Source organism: Mobula birostris, chromosome 18 (assembly GCF_030028105.1).
Source record: "Mobula birostris isolate sMobBir1 chromosome 18, sMobBir1.hap1, whole genome shotgun sequence".
In the NCBI taxonomy this organism is placed as follows: Eukaryota; Metazoa; Chordata; class Chondrichthyes; order Myliobatiformes; family Myliobatidae; genus Mobula; species Mobula birostris.
In genome coordinates, this window is record NC_092387.1 from 18,732,187 (window position 1) to 18,740,526 (window position 8,340).

Genomic DNA, 8,340 nt, shown 5'->3' on the forward strand with positions numbered 1-8,340 from the left:
CCATGCAAACTCTTCTCTATCCTGCCATCTGGCAAAAGGCACTGAAGCATTCGGGCTCTCACGACCAGACTATGTAACAGTTTCTTCCTCCAAGCCATCAGATTCCTCAATACCCAGAGCCTGGACTGACACCAACCTGCTGCCCTCTACTGTGCCTATTGTCTTGTTTATTATTTATTGTAATGCCTGCACTGTTTTGTGCACCTTATGCAGTCCTGGGTAGGTCTGTAGTCTAGTGTAGTTTTTGTATTGTTTCATGTAGCACCATGGTCCCGTAAAACGTTGTCTCATTTTTACTGTGTACTGTACCAGCAGTTATGGTTGAAATGACAATAAAAAGTGACTTGACTTGACTTAATGTAATGAACCGGAGGCAATTAGGTAGGTTAATGTAAAAGAACCCTTAGGAACCAGTGATCACAATATGATTGAGTTCAACAAGAAATTTTATAGGGAGAATGTAAAGTCTGACATAGCAGTATTTTACTGGATAAGGGAAATTACAGTGGTATGAGAGAGGAGTTGGCCAAAGTAAATTGGAAGAAGCTACTGGCAGGGACGTCAGCAGAGCCACAATGGCATGCATTTCTGGGAAAAACGAGGAAGGTGCAGGACATATGTATTCCAAAAATGAAAAAAATACTTAAACAGCAAAATAGGTCAACTGTGGCTGACAAGGGAAGTCAAAGCTAATGTAAAAACAAAAGAGAGGGCATACACAAAGCAAAAATTAGTGGGAAGATAGAGGATTGGGAATGTTTTAAAAAAAACCTACAGAGAGCAACTAAAAGAATTATTAGAAGGGAAAAGATGAAATATGAAAGCAAACTAGCAAGTAATATCAAAGTTTTTTCAAGTATGTGAAAAATGAAAGAGAGATGAGAGTGGATATAGGACCACTAGAAAATGAGGCAGGAGAAATAATAACGGGGACAAGGAGATGGCAGATAAACTAAGTGAGTATTTTGCATCAGTCTTCACTGTGGAAGACACTAGCAGTGTGCCAGATGTTGTAGTGTGTGAAGGAAGAGAAGTGGGTGCAGTTACTATTACAGGGAGAAGGTGGTCAAAAAGCTGAAAGACCTAAAAGTACATAAGTCACCTGGACCAGAGGAACTGCGCCCTAGGGATCTGCAAGAGGTAGCGTTAGAGATTGTGGTGGCATTAGAAATAATCTTTCAAAAGTCATTAGACTTTGGCACGGTGCCAGAGGGCTGGAAAATTGCATATGTTACTCAACTCTTTAAGAAAGGAGGAAGGCAGCAGAAAGGAAATTATAGACCAGTTAGCCTGACCTGAGTGGTTGGGAGGATGTTAGAGTCAATTTCTAAGGACAAGGTGATGGAGTACCTGGTGAGACAGGTACATGGTTTCCTTAAGGAAAAATCCTGCCAAACGAACCTGTTGGGATTCTTTAAGGAGATTACAAGAAGGATAGATAAAGAGGATGTTGTATATTTGGACTTTCAGAAGGCCTTTGACAAGGTGCCACACATGAGGCTGCTTACCAAGTTGAGAGCCCATGGTATTATAGGAAAGTTACTAACATGGCTAGAGCATTGGCTGGTTGGAAGAAGGCAGCGAGTGGGAATAAAAGGATCCTTTTCTGTTTGGCTGCCAGTGATTAGTGGTGTTCCACAGGGTTTGGTGTAGGGACCACTTCTTTTTATGCTGTATATAAATGATTTAGATGATGAAATAGATGGCTTTGTTGCTAAGTTTGCAGGTGATACAAAGATTGGTGGAGGGGCAGATAGTGTTGAGGAAACAGGTAGGATGCAGAAGAACTTAGATTAGGAGAATGGGCAAGAAAGTGGCAAATGAAATATAATATTGGAAAATGCATGGTCATGCACTTTGGTAGTAGAAATAAATGTATGGACTATTTTCTAAATGAGGAGAAAATCCAAAAGTTTGAGATGCAAAAGGACTTGGGAGTCCTTGTGCAGAACACCCTAAAGGTTACCTTGCAGATTGAGTCGGTCATGAGGAAGGCAAATGCAATGTTAGCATTCATTTCAAGTGATCTAGAATACAAGAGCAGGGATGTGGTGTTGAGGCTTTATAAGGCACTGGTGAGGCCCCACCTTGAGTATTGTGAACAGTTTTGGGCTGCTCACCTTAGAAGAGATGTGCTGACATTGGAGAGGGTCCAGAGGAGGTTCACAAGGATGATTCCAGGTTATCATATGAGGAACGTTTGATGGCTCTGGGTCTGTACTCACTAGCATTTAGAAGGATGAGGGAGGATCTCATTGAAATCTTTCAAATGTTGAAAAGCCTAGACAGAGTAGATGTGGAAAGGATGCTTCCCATGATGGGAGAGTCTCGGACAAGAGGGCACAGCCTCAGGATAGAGCGGCATCCATTCAAAACAGAGGTGCGGAGAAATCTCTTACTAACTCTTCCTTCAGTTAGTCCTGACGAAGGGTCTCGGCCTGAAACGTCGACTGTACCTCTTCCTAGAGATGCTGCCTGGCCTGCTGCATTCACCAGCAACTTTGATGTGTTTTGCTTGAATTTCCAGCATCTGCAGAATTCCTGTTGTTTGTTGTGTGTGGAGAAATTTCTTTAGCCAAAGGGGGGTGAATTTGTGGAATTTGTTGCCACGTGCAGCTGTGGAGGCCAGGTTGTTGGGTGTATTTAAGGCAGAGATTGATAGGTTCTTGATTGGACGTGGCATCAAAGGTTACGGGGAGAAGGCTGGGAACTGGGGTTGAGGAGCAGAAAAGAAAGGATCAGCCATGACTGAATGGTGGAGCAGACTCGATGGGCCAAATGGCCTAATTCTGCTCCCATGTCTTACGGTCTTATGATTCATTAAAAGTCAATATGGTTTTACGCAGGGGAAATCCTATCTCACAAATCTTGCTGAGTTTCTTTAATGAACAGAATTAATGAAGGCAGGGTGATGCACGTGTTACTCATGTAGTTCTGTAAAGCTTTGACAAAACGCCACATGGTAGGCTGATCCAGAAGAGTATCCGGCTACTGCTCTACTCAAGAGCAGCCATCTGGCTGCAGAAGTGACAGACAATGAACGAATGTAAAAGAATAAAACATTCTGTAATGCTGTCCATTTTGCCTCTAATATGGTAATAATAAATACCTGGACTGCAGTAGAGAATGACTAATGTCTTCTTTTGTCCATTTTGGCCAGAGCCCTCCTCACTGTTCTCTTCCAAGTAGCTGAGAGCTGCTTCCTGAATCACCACGGTTTCAATCCATCCAGAGGAAGAGTAAACATGAAAAAGAAGAAAATGATTAGCTTTATCAAAACATGCATTGAATTATGAGGTTTGCGTCAAATCAAATCAGTGAGGATTTCGGAGGGAGTCGCCCGCAAGTGTTGCCTCAGTTCCGATACCAACGTAGCATGCTTACAATTCACTAACCCTAAGTGGTTTTGCGGTCTAACCCGTACGTCTTTGGAACATGGGAGGAAACTGGAGCACCCAGAAGAAGCTCACGCAGTCGTGGGAAGAACATACAAACTCCTTACAGAGTTTGTAAGGAGCAGGAATCGAACCCTGACTGGCGATCACTGGCCTGTAAAGCCATTAATGCTATCCGCTAAATTACCATGCTGCCCTTATTGTTGTGCAAATCTTCTCTCCATGACAGCAGAAATGCTGGCAGTAGCATCAGCCACTGTATGTGGCCCTTTCTCTACCTCACCAAAGCCTTTAATTCCATAAACCTTTGGAACATACTCCTCAAATTCATGTGCCCACAAAAATTCATCGTGAGATCTGCTTCATGAAGGCATGTGTTATATTTTGTAGTTCCAAAACGTTGAACTGATTGAAAGAAAAAGACGGAAGCCCAGAGATAACATGTCTTAGTTTTGTTTTTACTTTAACTGAGTACATATGATGTTGCAGTGTGATGACATATGCCATTTACATACTTTTACATATAACTCACAATACATGATGTAACCAACAAAGAATGCTTAATCAAATGATGTATTAGGTTTCAATAGGTACATTTAATGTCAGAGAAATGTATACAATATACATCCTAAATTTTTTTTTCTTCACAAACATCCATGAAAACAGGAGTGCCCCAAAGAACGAATGACAGTTAAATGTTAGAACCCCAACCCCCCCAGCTCCCCCCTCCCACGCACAAGCAGCAGCAAGGCAATGACTCCTCCCCCCCACCCCCACCAGCAAAAAAGCATCAGTGCACTCTACCGAGCACTCAAACGTGCAGCAAAGCATCAATAAAGACACAGACTTGCAGTACCCTAGAGACTACTTTTTCACCCAGTATTTGACATATCGCAGGCTCTCTCTCTCTCTCCCTAACAAGGGAAAAAGGGGTGTCCCCATTTCACAGCATAACTAACAACTCGCTGATTTACGATGTTAAAAGTTTGTTCTGTTGCTTTTCCAGAGAGTCGGCCCCAGAAGGGCTCAGGTCTCTGGACATACAACCCATTGCAGCTAACCCGTTGCTCCCGATGTTCCGTGTCCTCCCGCGACGCCTCAGTCAGGGGCATCAGCCTAGGATCAGCCCTTCTCCAGACCCGCAAAAATCTGGCACCCTGAAGGTGCACTAGTCTTTCCAAGCCGCCTCCTTGGGAGATCAAAAAGCGACCGATCGTGAGGCCCTGAGAGCAGGTCCCATTCCCGCAAAGAACTGAAGTCAGAGTGTAACTCCAGGTTAGGGTCTTCAAAAGTACCTTGAAAAGGAAAAAAAAAGAGATATCAAAATTTACAATATTACTCAAATATTACTGAAGTATTAAATACACAACACCTCCCTGTTTAGCTATAAACTCCAACTCAATGTAGAAAGCATTGTAATAGTATATATTATAACTAATATATATTATATAGACATTCACAGCATAGTATATTTTAAATTGTCCCATTTAGGCCTAAAGATTTAATTGTTGTGAAGGCATTCTTACTCTTGTAGGATAACATCTCTCCTGACAAGGAGAATCACTCTGCCTAGCAGGTGAGACTTGTGGCTGTGAAACAATCTCAGCTTCTGGGGCATGCTCCATGGTGGTTGTAAAATTTGACTCTGGGACTGCAGGAAGTGATTCTGAAAGCTCTGGCCACCTTTCTTCTCTAACAGTTGACTCTGCTGTCCTCCACTGGTCGACATGTCCTCTCCATATGATATCAGACACAATCTCCACTGTGTAGGAGTGGTCCAGTCCTGTCCTTAATCTTTCAAGTACCTACATTTGATCACCTGTGTAGTCCCTCACTAGGACTGCTTGTCCAGGCATGAAACATGGAACCTCCTTGTTCGAGGATCCCTCGCTGTGTCTCAGCTCTTTGTCTTGCATACTCCTTCTGAGATTGGGTTTGAGGAGCTCCAAGTGTGAACGCAAGGGGTGATCCAGCCGGTGAGTTGTTGGCTGCGGTGTGTGCCTGATTGTGATATGCAAGGAAGAAATTGGTGAGTTTCTGATTCAGTGTCAGTACAGTGCATTCTACTGACATTGCTTGCAGTGTGTTCTTCAGATTCTGGACAAACCTTTCCACCAAGCTGTTTGTAGCTAGATGGTACAGTACCGATATGGTATGTCTTGTTCCATTCACTTTCAGCAATGACTGAAACTGTTCCATAACCAACTGTGGTCCATTATCACTGAATAAGTGTTCTGGAACACTTGTTCTTGAGAAAAGACTTTGCAACACATCAACAGTGTGCAGGGCTGTGGTGGAGACTATTGGGAACACGTATGGCTACTTTGTAGCTGCATCCTGCAAGAAATTTGTACCTGTGGATGGTCCGGCAAAATCTACGTGAATCCTCTGCCAGGGCAATGCAGGCCTTTCCCAGGGATGGAGAGGCGCCGCTCTTGGCATCTTCTGGACACGTTGGCATCCCAAACACCAAGCTGCTTGATCTGCTGATCTCTTCCAGGCCACCAAACACAACTTCGAGCCAATGTCTTTGTTTTGACCAGGCTTAGATGACCAGCATGTACTGTAGCTCCTCCAACACTTCAGCTCTCAGCTCAGATGGTACAACAACCTTCAATCCCCACATAAGGCAACCTCCATCAAGGGCAAGTTCATCCCGGCACTGGTAAAAATGGAGTATCTGGGATTTCTGCTGCACATTCCAGCCATTTTGGATGGCCACGTAGACTTGAGACAATGCCGGGTCCTTTCTGCTTTCCTGGATTATCTCCGCTATAATAGGGAGACTTTCGATTTGCATTAGGGAGAATATGTAATGAGGAGTGACCTCCTTTGTAAATTTTTTGGCTATTTTCTTTTCCAAGGGTAAATGAGACAATCCATCAGCATTTCCATGATTAGTTGCCCTTTCAAGTTCAATCTTGTAACTGTGTCCTCCCAGAAACAGAACCCATCTCTATAATCATGCTGCTGCTGTTAGTGGAACTCCTTCTGTGGACTGAAAGTGGACAGTAGTGGTTGATGATCAGTAGTAAGGGTAAACACTCTCTCATACAAGTACTTGTTGAAACATTTTACACCCCAAACCAGACTCAAGGCCTCGCTACCAATCTGTGCGTAATGTTTCTCTGCAGCAGTAGGGGAACGTGATGCAACGGCCATGGGGTGTTCACTTCCATCACTCATAACATGCGACATGGCTGTAGCTACACCATAAAGCGAGGCATCACAGACAAGCTTCACTGGATGATGTGGATCATAATGTATCAGTACAGTGTCTGGCATCACCATTTCCTTTGCCGTTCGGAAATCCACCTCACACTGCTTTGTCCACTGCCATTTCTTCCCGATCCGCAGTAATGAGTTCAAGGGCTGGAGCACAGTAACCAGGTTTGATAGGAACCTATTATAGTAATTGACAATCCCTAAAAACTGTGAGACATCCCTTTGTCCTTGAGGCATCCATCATTGCTTGAATTTTCTCAGCAGACTTGTGTAATCCTTGTGCATCAATCATATAACCACAGTAAGTGATGCTTGCTTTAAATAATTCACATTGAGTCCATAATCTTCTTATCTTTTTAGCACTGTCCTGAGATTTTTGCAATGTTCCTTGTCACTCATACTGGTAACACTGATGTCATCCAGGCCCTGCAGCACCTGCTCCATAACCCATAGCTTTCTGCCAGGGTACACTCAGCTGTTCACTTTGCTGAAGTGTTTTCCTCCATAAAGGTTTACAAAGTAGAGCAATACCCTCCTGGGCTTTCGGTCTTGTATTGATCTACTTTCAGTACTAGGTTGATGGTGACCTTAAATTAACCACAGATCCCGACAGACCTATTCTTCTTGGTTACTGGTATCACTGGTGTACCCATGGGCTCCAGTCAACCGTAGAAAATTTATTTTTCAGCCTCCATGCAATCGAGCTTACTTTATCACGGATGGTAAGAGGAATCGAACAGGCATTGTAGAACTTGGTTATAGCATTTTCCTTTAACACTATTTTACTCTTGATATGTTTGAGTTTCCAATGCTATCCTTGAACACTGCTGTGAAATCATCCAGGACCTTTCTTACTTCGCTTCCAGTTGACTCTATTGCAGGGGATATGGCATTTAAATGGAGGGTTGATCCAATCAGATCATAGTTGTCTAAGCCAATGACGACCCCACAATGCCAGCCCTCCTGTTTTTACCACATACAAGCCCAACGCAGCTTGTTGATTGTTGTCTTTTACTTTTATGAGTGTCATTCCACATGAGTTATCTTTTCTCCAGTATAAGTTCTTAGTTGGATATCTGCAGGCGTCAGTTCAGTATCTTTGAAATGGTGTTCAAACTTATCTTGTGGAATAACTGAAACTACCAAGCCAGTGTCCAATTCCATTTTAATTAATTTGACGTTCACTTCTGGTGTAAGCCATATTGCTTGACTATTATTAGTTTTCACATTGTAAATCTTAAGGCTTCCCAGCCCTGTGTCACTCAACACTATCAGATTTTTCATCAACAGCATGCAGATTTGTGCTCTTTTTGAAACTGCAACTTGACTTTTTATCTTTTTTCTCTTCCCCGTGCAGCCCACTTATTTTTGTCAACTCTTTGTATGTGTCCGACTTTGTTGTATTGTCGGCAAATTTCACCTTTAGACCTGCATTGGTCGGGTGTATGCGAGCCCTGCCACAACAGTAACATAATTTGTTCGGTCAGACTAGTTTCATGTTAGATGTTGCAATTTTGTTCACGCTCACTTTTGTTCCTGACTGCAAATGAACCGCATCTCTGTCTGCTGTTTCCATTGGTACAGCTATTTCAGCTGCTCTTTTAAATGTAGGTTGTACTTCAGTGAGGAGCTGTTTTTGAATGCTTTCTTGTATTTAAGGTAGAGATAGATAGGTTCTTGATTAGCCAGGGCATCAAAGGGAATGGGGTGAAAGCAGGGG